The sequence below is a fragment of the Stenella coeruleoalba genome (genome assembly GCF_951394435.1).
Source record: "Stenella coeruleoalba genome assembly, chromosome: 5".
In the NCBI taxonomy this organism is placed as follows: Eukaryota; Metazoa; Chordata; class Mammalia; order Artiodactyla; family Delphinidae; genus Stenella; species Stenella coeruleoalba.
This window is the reverse complement of record NC_137150.1, coordinates 61719998-61731403: the sequence shown is the minus strand read 5'-3', so window position 1 is coordinate 61731403 and position 11406 is coordinate 61719998.

Genomic DNA, 11406 nt, shown 5'->3' with positions numbered 1-11406 from the left:
TAGTGTTATACATTATCATAAACTAGTCATCTCAGCTAGCATAAATATTAATGGCCTGTGTCAATGTTATGTCTTATGTCACATCTCTGTAGAAAAACACAATCGGACCAAATGAGTGAATTGGGGCATTGTTATATCAAGTATCTTAGCCACATTTCCAGAAAGTTAGAAATTTTTTCCTTGCAGAAAGGGTGAAGAGTAAGACCTAGAGTACAAAAGAAACTTTGTTTCGAGTGGACGATCATGACAGCCCAAAATAGAAACTGCTAAGGTAGGCAGGAATGACTTAGGAGCCCAAAGTGGGAAAGTATAGGACAGAAGGCTGAAATATCTTTTGTTTAAAGTTTGAAATGTCTGCAGTCCTTCAGCCCCACCAGCTCTGTAAGTCATTTCTTCCCTTCTTTGGAAACTTGACCAAAGGATTGGGCCATCATGTCATGTAGGACCAAAGTACTACTGTGTCCACATGGACATACCCATGGGGCACCGGACTCTTGGACTGGCCAAGAGTGAAGGGCTTTCAAGGGACACTTGAGTTCCACAGGTAGGCTAGGCTCCCAGACCTTGGATCTAGGAAAGGAGGGTTAACTTCAAGCCCTGCTGAAAGTGGCTGAAGATAGTTGACATATATCTTGTTTTTATCAAAGTTGGCTGAAAAACGGGACCTAAGTCCCAATTGGACTTAGAAGTAGATATAGCTGCCAGGAAGTGGAGGTGATAGAGGCAGGAGAAATAAAGCAGTAAGGCACAGGTTTCTTCCGACCTGGGGAGTCAGAGTTTCAACTCTGGGATCTGGAAATCTCAGGAGCTATTGCTCCTGCTGCTGCTGCTGTAGGTGGTAACTAACATATTGAGTACTTTACTGTATGCCAGGCGTTGTATACTTCATTTTATGTAGTTCCCCAACAATCCTACAATGCAGATATTGGATAGGAGTATGTAGAAAAAAGAAATAGAGCCAGGTAAATAGAGAGATGGCAATTGGACCTTGTATTTTCTGATCATAATTTAGAACATAATAAATTTAAGGCAAAATAAATTTTGTCATTAACTGCAAGAATCACAAACACCCACAATCTATTGATCATCTTTTTTTTTTAAACGTCTTTATTGGAGTATAATTGCTTTACAATGTTGTATTAGTTTCTGCTGTATAACGAAGTGAATCAGCTATATGTATACATATATCCCCATATCCCCTCCCTCTTGCACCTCCCTCCCACCCACCCTACCCACCCCTCTAGGTGGTCACAAAGCACCAAGCTGATCTCCCTGTGCTATACAGCTGCTTCCCACTAGCTGTCTATTTTACATCTTGTAGAGTATATATGTCAGTGCTACTCTCTCACTTCGTCCCAGCTTACCCTTCCCCCTCCCTGTGTCCTCAAGTCCATTCTCTACATGTGCATCTTATTCCTGTCCTGCCCCTAGGTTCATCAGAACCATTTCTTTTTTTTTTAGATCCCATATATATGTGTTAGCATATGGTATTTGTTTTTCTCTTTCTGACTTACTTCACTCTGTATGACAGACACTAGGTCCATCCACCTCACTACAAATAACTCAATTTTGTTTCTTTTTATGGCTGAGTAATATTCCATTGTATATATGTGCCACATCTTCTTTATCCATTCATCTGTCGATAGACATTTAGGTTGCTTCCATGTCCTGGCTATTGTAAATAGTGCTGCAATGAACATTGGGGTACATGTCTCTTTTTGAATTATGGTTTTCTCAGGGTATATGCCCAGTAGTGGGATTGCTGGGTCATATGGTAGTTCTCTTTTCAGTTTTTTAAGGAACCACCATACTGTTCTCCATAGTGGCTGTATTAATTTGCATTCCCACCAACAGTGCAAGAGGGTTCCCTTTTCTCCACACCCTCTCGAGCATTTATTGTTTGTAGATTTTTTGATGATGGCCATTCTGGCCAGTGTGAGGTGATACCTCATTGTGGTTTTGATTTGCATTTCTCTAATGATTAGTGATGAGCATCCTTTCGTGTGTTTGCTGGCAACCTGTATATCTTTTTGGAGAAATGTCTATTTAGGTCTTCTGCCCATTCTTGGATTGGGTTGTTTGTTTTTTTGATATTGAGCTGCATGAGCTGTTTGTATATTTTGGAGATTAATCCTTTGTCAGTTGCAAATATTTTCTCCTATTCTGAGGGTTGTCTTTTCGTCTTGTTTATGTTTTCCTTTGCTATGAAAAAGCTTTTGAGTTTCATTAGGTCCCATTTGTTTATTTTTGTTTTTGTTTCCATTTCTCTAGAGGTGGGTCAGAGAGGATCTTGCTGTGATTTATGTCATAGAGTCTTCTGCCTATATTTTCCTCTAAGAGTTTTATGGTGTCTGGCCTTACATTTAGGTCTTTAATCCATCTTGAGTTTATTTTTTTGTATGGAGTTAGGAAGTGTTCTAATTTCATCCTTTTACATATAGTTGTCCAGTTTTACCAGCACCACTTATTGAAGAGTCTGTCTTTTCTCCACTGTATATTCTTACTTCCTTTATCAAAGATAAGGTGACCATATGTGCATGGGTTTATCTTTGGGCTTTCTATCCTGTTCCATTGATCTATATTTCTGTTTTAGTGCCAGTACCATACTGTTTTGATTACTGTAGCTTTGTAGTATAGTCTGAAGTCAGGGAGCCTGATTCCTCCAGATCTGTTTTTCTTTCTCAAGATTGCTTTGGCTATTCAGGGCCTTTTGTGTTTCCACACAAATTGTGAAATTTTTTGTTCTAGTTCTCTGAAAAATGCCATTGGTAGTTTGATAGGGATTGCATTGCATCTGCAGATTGCTTTGGGTAGTATAGGCATTTTCACAACGTTGATTCTTCCAATCCAAGAACATGGTATATCTCTCCATCTGTTTGTATTGTCTTTAATTTCTTTCATCAGTGTCTTATAGTTTTCTGCATACAGGTCTTTTGTCTCCTTAAGCAGGTTTATTCCTAGGTATTTTATTCTTGTTGTTGTAATGGTAAATGGGAGCGTTTCCTTAATTTCTCTTTCAGATTTTTCATCATTAGTTTATAGGAATGCAAGAGATTTCTGTGCATTAATTTTGTATCCTGCTATTTTACCATTCATTGATTAGCTCTAGTAGTTTTCTGGTAGCATCTTTAGGATTCTCTATATATAGTATCATGTCATCTGCAAACAGTGACAGTTTTACTTCTTTTCTGATTTGGATTCCTTTTATTTCTTTTTCTTTTCTGATTGCCCTGGCTAAAATTTCCAAAAGTATGTTGAATAATAGTGGTGAGAGTGGGCAACCTTGTCTTGTTCCTGATCTTAGAGGAAATGGTTTCAGTTTTTCACCATTGAGAACGATGTTCGCTGTGGGTTTGTCATATATGGCCTTTATTATGTTGAGGTAGGTTCCCTCTATGCCTACTTTCTGGAATGTTTTCTTCATAAATGGGTGTTGAATTTGTCAAAAGCTTTTTCTGCATCTATTGAGATTATCATATGGTTTTTATCCTTCAGTTTGTTAATACGGTGTATCACATTGACTGATTTGTGTATATTGAAGAATCCTTGCATTCCTGGGATAAACCGCAGTTTATCATGGTATATGATCCTTTTAATGTGCTGCTGGAATCTGGTTGCTAATATTTTGTTGAGGATTTTCACGTCTATGTTCATCGATATTGCCCTGTAGTTTTCTTTCTTTGTGACATCTTTGTCTGGTTTTGGTATCAGGGTGATGGTGGCCTTGTAGAATGAGTTTGGGAGTGTTCCTCCCTCTGCTATATTTTGGAAGAGTTTGAGAAGGATAGGTGTTAGCTCTTCTCTAAATGTTTGATGGAATTCACCTGTGAAGCCATCTGGTGTTGGGCTTTTGTTTGCTGGAAGATTTTTTTATCCTTTTACAAAAAATATTTATTTATTTTTAAAATATTTATTTGGTTGTGCTGGGTCTTAGTTGAGGCAGGTGGTCTCCTTAGTTGCAGCTTCCAGGCTTCTTAGTTGTGGCATGTGAACTCCTAGTTGTGGCATGCATGTGGAATCCAGCTCCCTGACCAGGGAATGAACCCCAGGCCCTCTGCATTGGGAGGGCAGAGACCTAACCACTGCACCACCAGGGAAGTCCCTGTTGGAAGATTTTTAATCCCAGTTTCAGTGCTTGTGATTGGTCTGTTCATATTTTCTATTTCTTCCTTGTTCAGTCTTGGAAGGGTGTGCTATTCTAAGAATTTGTCCATTTCTTCCAGGTTTTCCATTTTATTGGCATATGGTTGCTTGTAGAAGTCCCTCATGATCCTTTGTATTTCTGCAGTGTCAGTTGTTACTTCTCCTCTTTCATTTCTAATTCTGTTGATTTGAGTCTTCTCCCTTTTATTCTTGATGAGTCTGGCTAATGGTTTATCAATTTCGTTTATCTTCTCAAGGAACCAGCTTTTAGTTTTATTGATCTTTGTTATTGTTTCCTTCATTTCTTTTTCATTTATTTCTGATCTGATCTTTATGATTTTTTTCCTTCTGCTAACTTGGGTTTGGTTTTTTTGTTGTTGTTGTTCTTCTGTCTCTAATTGCTTTAGGTGTAAGTTTAGGTTGTGTATTTGAGATTTTTCTTGTTTCTTGAGGTAGGATTATATTGCTATAAACTTCCCTCTTAGAACTGCTTTTGCTGCATCCCATACATTTTGGGTCATCATGTTTTCATTGTCATTTGTTTCTAGGTACTTTTTGATTTCTTCAGTGATCTCTTGGTTGTTTAGTAGTGTATTGTTTACCCTCCATGTGTTTGCATTTTTTAGTTTTTTCCCTGTAATTGATATCTAGTCTCATAGCATTGTGGTTGGAAAAGATACTTGATACGATTTTAATTTTCTTAAATTTTCCGAGGCTTGATTTGTGACCCAAGATATGATCTATCCTGGAGAATGTTCCATGAGCACTTGAGAAGAAAGTGTATTCTATTGTTTTTGGATGGAATGTCCTATGAATATCAATTAAGTCCATCTTGTTTAATGTGTCATTTAACACTTGTGTTTCCTTATTTATTTTCATTTTGGATGATCTGTCCATTGGTGAAAATGGGGTGTTAAAGTCCTCCCTTATGATTGTGTTACCGTCAATTTCCCCTTTTATGGCTGTTAATGTTTGCCTTATGTTTTGAGGTGCTCCTACGTTGGGTGCATGAATATTTACAATTGTTATATCTTCTTGGATTGATTCCTTGATCATTATGTAGTGTCCTTCTTTGTCTCTTGTAATAGTCTTTATTTTAAAGTCTATTTTTTTAGGAAAAATGTTTTCTTTTTAATAATAAGAATGTTATTATTATACTTCACTTTTTAATTTTATTTATTTATTTTTTTGTGTGTGTTAGTTTCTGCTTTATAACAAAGTGAATCAGCTATACATATACATGTATCCCCATATCTCTTCCCTCTTGCATCTCCCTCCCTCCCACCCTCCCTATACCACCCCTCTAGGTGGTCACAAAGCACCGAGCTGATCTCCCTGTGCTATGCGGCTGCTTCCCACTAGCTATCGGTTTTACATTTGGTAGCGTATATATGTCCATGCCACTCTCTCACTTCATCCCAGCTTACCCTTCCCCCTCCCTGTGTCCTCAAGTCCATTCTCTAGTAGGTCTGTGTCTTTATTCCCATCCTGCCCCTAGGTTCTTCATGACCATTTTTTTTTTTTTAGATTCCATATTTTGTCTGATAAGAGAATTGCTACTCCAGCTTTCTTTTGATTTCCATTTGCGTGGAATATCTTTTTCCGTCTCCTCACTTTCAGTCTATATGTGTCCCTAGGTCTGAAGTGGGTCTCTTGTAGACAGCATATATATGGGTCTTGTTTTTGGATCCATTCAGCCAGTCTGTGTCTTTTGGTTGGAGCATTTAATCCATTTACATTTAAGGTAATTATTGATATGTATATTCCTATTACCATTTTTAAAATTATTTTGGGTTTGTTTTTGTAGGTCTTTCCTTCTTTTGTGTTTCCTGCCTAGAGAAGTTCCTTTAGCATTTGTTGTAAAGCTGGTTTGGTGGTGCTGAATCCTTTTAACTTCTGCTTGTCTGTAAAGGTTTTAATTTCTCTGTCGAATCTGAATGAGATCCTTGTTCGGTAGAGTAATCTTGGTTGTAGATTTTTCCCTTTCATCACTTTAAATATGTCCTGCCATTCCCTTCTGGCTTGCAGAGTTTCTGCTGAAAGATCATCTGTGAACCTTATGGGGATTCCCTTGTATGTTATTTGTTGCTTTTCCCTTGCTGCTTTTAATATTTTTGCTTTGTATTTAATTTTTGATAGTTTGATTAATATGTGTCTTGGCGTGTTTCTCCTTGGATTTATCCTGTGTGGGACTCTCTGTGTTTCCTGGACTTGATTGACTATTTCCTTTCCTATATTAGGGAAGTTTTCAACTATAATCTTTTCAAATATTTTCTCAGTCCCTTTCTTTTTCTCTTCTTCTTCTGTGACCCCTATAATTCGAATGTTGGTGCATTTAATGTTGTCCCAGAGGTCTCTGAGACTGTCCTCAATTCTTTTCCTTTTTTTCTTTATTTTGCTCTGCAGTAGTTATTTCCACTATTTTATCTTCCAGGTCTCTTATCCGTTTTTCTGCCTCAGTTATTCTGCTATTGATTCCTTCTAGAGAATTTTAAATTTCATTTATTGTGTTGTTCGTCATTGTTTGTTTGCTCTTTAGTTCTTCTAGGCCCTTGTTAAACATTTCTTGTATTTTCTCCATTCTATTTCTAAGATTTTGGATAATCTTTACTATCATTATTCTGAATACTTTTTCAGTTAGACTGCCTATTTCCTCTTCATTTGTTTGGTCTGGTGGGTTTTTACCTTGCTCCTTCATCTGCTGCATATTTCTTTGTCTTCTCATTTTGTTTAACTACTGTATTTGGGGTCTCCTTTTTGCAGGCTGCAAGTTCGTAGTTCCCGTTGTTTTTGGTGTCTGCCCCCAGTGGGTGAGGTTGGTTCAGTGGCTTGTGTAGTCTTTCTGGTGGAGGAGACTTGTGCCTGTGTTCTGGTGGTTGGGACTGGATCTTTTCTTTGTGGTGGGCAGGGCCACGTCTTGTGGTGTGTTTTGGGGTGTCTGTGAACTTAGTATGATTTTAGGCAGCCTCTCTGCTAATGGGTGGGGTTGTGTTCCTGTCTTGCTAGTTGTTTGGCATAGGGTGTCCAGCACTAGAGCTTGTTGGCTGTTGGGTGGAGCTGGGTCTTAGTGTTGAGACGGAGATCTCTGGGAGAGCTCTCACCGATTGATGTTATGTGGGGCTGGGAGGTCTCTGGTGGTCCAATATCCTGGACTCGGCTCTCCCACTTTGGAGGCTCAGGCTTGACACCAGGCCGGAGCACCAAGACCCTGTCAGCCACGCAGCTCAGAAGAAAGGGAAGAAAAAAATCAAATCAAGTCAGATTAAAAAAATAATAATAATAAAATGTAAAAATAACAAAATTTTAAAAAAAGAGAGCAACCAAACCAATAAACAAATCCACCAATGATAATAAGCACTAAAAGCTAAACTAAGATAAACATACAAATCAGAAACAAATCAGTCACAGACAGCAAACCCTAAGTCTACAGTTGCTCCCAAAGTCCACTCCCTCCATTTTGGGAACATTCATTGTCTATTCAGGTGTTCCACAGATGCAGGGTTCATCAGGTTGATTGTGGGGATTTAATCCGTTGCTCCTGAGGCTGCTGGGAAAAATTTCCCTTTCTCTTCTTTGTTTGCACAACTCCTGGCATTCAGCTTTGGTTTTGGCCCTGCCTCTGCATGTAGGTCGCTCTCAGGCATCTGTTTCCTGCCCAGACAGGAGGGGGTTAAAGCAGCGGATGAGTAGGTCTATCTTGCTCTCTCAGGCCGGGGAGAGGGAGGGGTACAGTAGTCATAATTGGAATGCGGGGTGAGCCTGCAGTGGCAGAGGCTGGCATGAAGTTGCAACAGCCAGCGGTGCACCATGTGTTCTCCCAGGGAAGTTGTCCCTGGATCTTGGGACCCTGGCAGTGGTGGGCTGCCCAGGCTGCCTGGGGTGGGGTGTGGGTAGTGACCTGTGCTTGCACACAGACTTCTTGGTGGCAGCGGCAGCAGACTTAGCGTTTCTTGACTGTCTCTGGGGTGCAAGCTGGTGGCCACGGCTCGCGCCCGTCTCTGGAGCGTGCTTAGGTGGTGCTCTGCCTTCTGTGGGCACATGGGGAAGGAATCCCCTCTCCTCGCATAACCTGAAACAATGGTCTCTTGCCTCTTAGGCAGGTCCAGGCTTTTTCCCAGACTCCCTCCTGGCTAGCCGTGGCGCACTAGCCCCCTCAAGCTGTGTTCACACAGCCAACCCCAGTCCTCTCCCTGGGATCTCACCTCCGAAGCCCGAGCCTCAGCTCCCAGCCCCCACCCGCCCCGGTGGGTGAGCAGACAAGCCTCTCAGGCTGGTGAGTGCCGGTTGGCACCGATCCTCTGTGCGGGAACCTCTCTGCTTTGCTGTCTGCACCCCTGTTGCTGTGCTCTCCTCCGTGGCTCGGAAGCTTCCCCCACCCCCACCTGCCGTCCGCCAGTGAAGGGACTTCCTAGTGTGTGGAAACCTTTCCTTCTTCACAGCTCCCTCCTAGAGGTACAGGTGCCGTCCCTATTCTTTTGTCTCTGTTTTTTCTTTTTTCTTTTGCCCTACCCAGGTATGTGGGGAGTTTCTTGCCTTCTGGGAAGTCTGAGGTCTTCTGCCAGCGTTCAGTAGGTGTTCTGTAGGAGTTGTTCCACATGTAGATGTGTTTCTGATGTATCTGTGGGGAGGAAGGTGATTTCCATGTCTTACTCCTCCACCATCTTGAAGGTCCCCCCTATTGATCATCTTATATAAAAATACCTAAAATGATGAATTAGCGACCATTTTTAAGTAAAACAATAAAAATGATAGTACTTAAAATAACCAGGGTTGCAGGTTTTCCAATGCTTATGGCTTTTTAACAAGCCATACAAGAATCACATATTTTTTCAGCATGAACATTGGGTCTCTCTCTACCTTCAAAATTCTTTACGTGTACAGGGTACTTTTCACATTGGCCAGTCCTGCATCTCAGACAAATTAGTAAGCACCTGGAATGCTTGTTTAGGATGCATACTAGCTTAGGCTAGCTCTCACTTAGAGTTAATGCCAGGACAGAGTTCCCTGTTACAAATGTGGTTTGGACATCCCTCCTGGGTATGCCTGCCTCCTCCTTCTCTTCTCCACTAGGCTCTCAGATAGGGGACGTTAGCTATATTTAGACAGAGCTGCAGTAGCTGGATTATCATTTTCTGAGCCCGTTAGGAATAGTTGTCCTCAGCATTCTCTGGAATATCCTGGGGAGTCTCTAAGACTCCCATTTTAGCTCCAGATGCATGTCTCTCCTAAGCCAAGCTGTGGGCTTTCATGGTGACTCAGAACCAGGAGATGGTTCAGAAACTCTTAGCTGATTCAGGGGTCATCGTGGAAGGGTCAGGGACTTCCTCCACTCTCAGCTTTCTCTGGGCATCTTTGGAGCCTCCGTCTTGGGTTCATATATCTTTAGGATTCTTGGGCACTCAGTCATGGCACCTAAAAAACAGCAGCTCTGAATTTGGGCTTTAGCTGCCTCCTTAGTCAAATATGGGGCCAGTTAGGACTCCTGTGAACCTGGGATTGCCTAGAGCAGAGTTTCTCAACCTCAGGACTGTTGGCATTGGGTGCTGGATAATCCTTTGTCTGGAGGACTGTCCTGTGCACTGTAAGATATTTAGCAGCATCTCTGGCCCACTAGATGCCAGTTCGATTCCCCACCCCAGTCATAACCTTAATAACGTCTGCACACATTGCCAAAGGTCCATTTGGGGGTAAAATATCCCACAGCCTGAGCACTGGCAACTTGGATTCCTAGAGATTTAACTTTTCTTTTTCTTTTTCTTTTTTTTTTCGTTCCCTGACTAGGGATCAAACCTGGGCTCTGGCAGTGAAAGTACCGAGTCTTAACCACTGGACTGCAAGGGAATTCCCAACACTTAAAAAAAAAAAATCCCAAATGATTATAGGATGGTCACTGTGTCCTCTCCTCTCATTCCTTGTCCTGACTGGCTGGGCAATTTCTGGCCTATCTTCATGGAACTCCCAGCATGTACAGTGAGCCGACACTTGCACATCCTTTTCGGGCTTCTTAGTATTGGTGTCTGGTGTCTCCATGACTGTACTCTGGGGAATCAGGAATAGGCAGGTTGGGCACTAGATTCCCTATGGCTTTGGATATCAAGACCAGAGGCACAGACACTGGATTTAGGAGCCCAGGTGAGAAACAGTGTCTGAGGCTCAGAGGCTCCAGCACCCAGGCCAGTCAGCAGGGTCTGTGTGAATAGCCTTGAGAGCCTGCTCTCCTCCAAGATGAGGGCAGGCGTCACCTTCATCCTGATTCTTAAGCCCTATGCAGACACTAGACAGTAAAGAATCTCTCAAGACTGTATAGTACCATCGAAGCCCCCGGGGTTCACATCCGGTCACCTCCTTAATGGTCTCACTCCTAGTCTGGCTTTTTCTAACTTATCCTCCACTGTGTAGGCTGTGTAATTTGAAATGCAGAGCTGACCATGTCCTTCTTATACTTGATATCTTTCACTGGCTCCCGTTTTCTATAGCAGTTACATTAAGATTGCTGAATCTGAGAATTTGTATTTTCAACAAGTTTTGCAGGTGCTGCTGCAGCTACTCATCCTGGGTTGTGCTGTTGTGACCCTTACACTGGAAACATCTCTTTACATGTGTGTCTCTCCTCCTGCTCTGTAATTTCAGGGAGAGATGGAAACATTTTTTTTTTTTTTGGTCCCCCAGTGTGTGGCATACAGCAGTAAGTAGTCAATAAATGCTTTTCAATTGAAATGTAGTTGATTTACAATATTAGTTTCAGGTGTACAACATAGTAATTAAATATTTTGATAGATTATACTCCATTTAAAACACTATAAAATATTGGCTGTATTTCCTGTGCTGTACAATACATCCTTGTAGCTTATTTATTTTATACATAATAGTTTATACCTTTTAATCCCCTATCCCTATCTTACCCCTCCCCACTTCCCTCTCCCCACTGGTAACCACTAGTTTGTTCTCTATATCTGTGAGTCTGTTTCTGTTTTGTTACATTCATTTGTTTGTTTTTTTAGATTTCACATGTAAATGATAACATACAATATTTGTCTTTGTCTGACTTATTTCACTAAATATAATACCCTCTAGGTCCATCCATGTTGTTGCAAATGGCAGAATTTCATTCTTTTTTGTGGCTGAGTAGTACTCCATTACATATATATTATATATAGTATTATAGTCGTATTCCGTCATACCTCTATATCTACATCTTTATATCTATCTCCCATCTTCTTTATCCATTCCTCTGCTGATAGACACTTAGGTTGCTTCCATGTC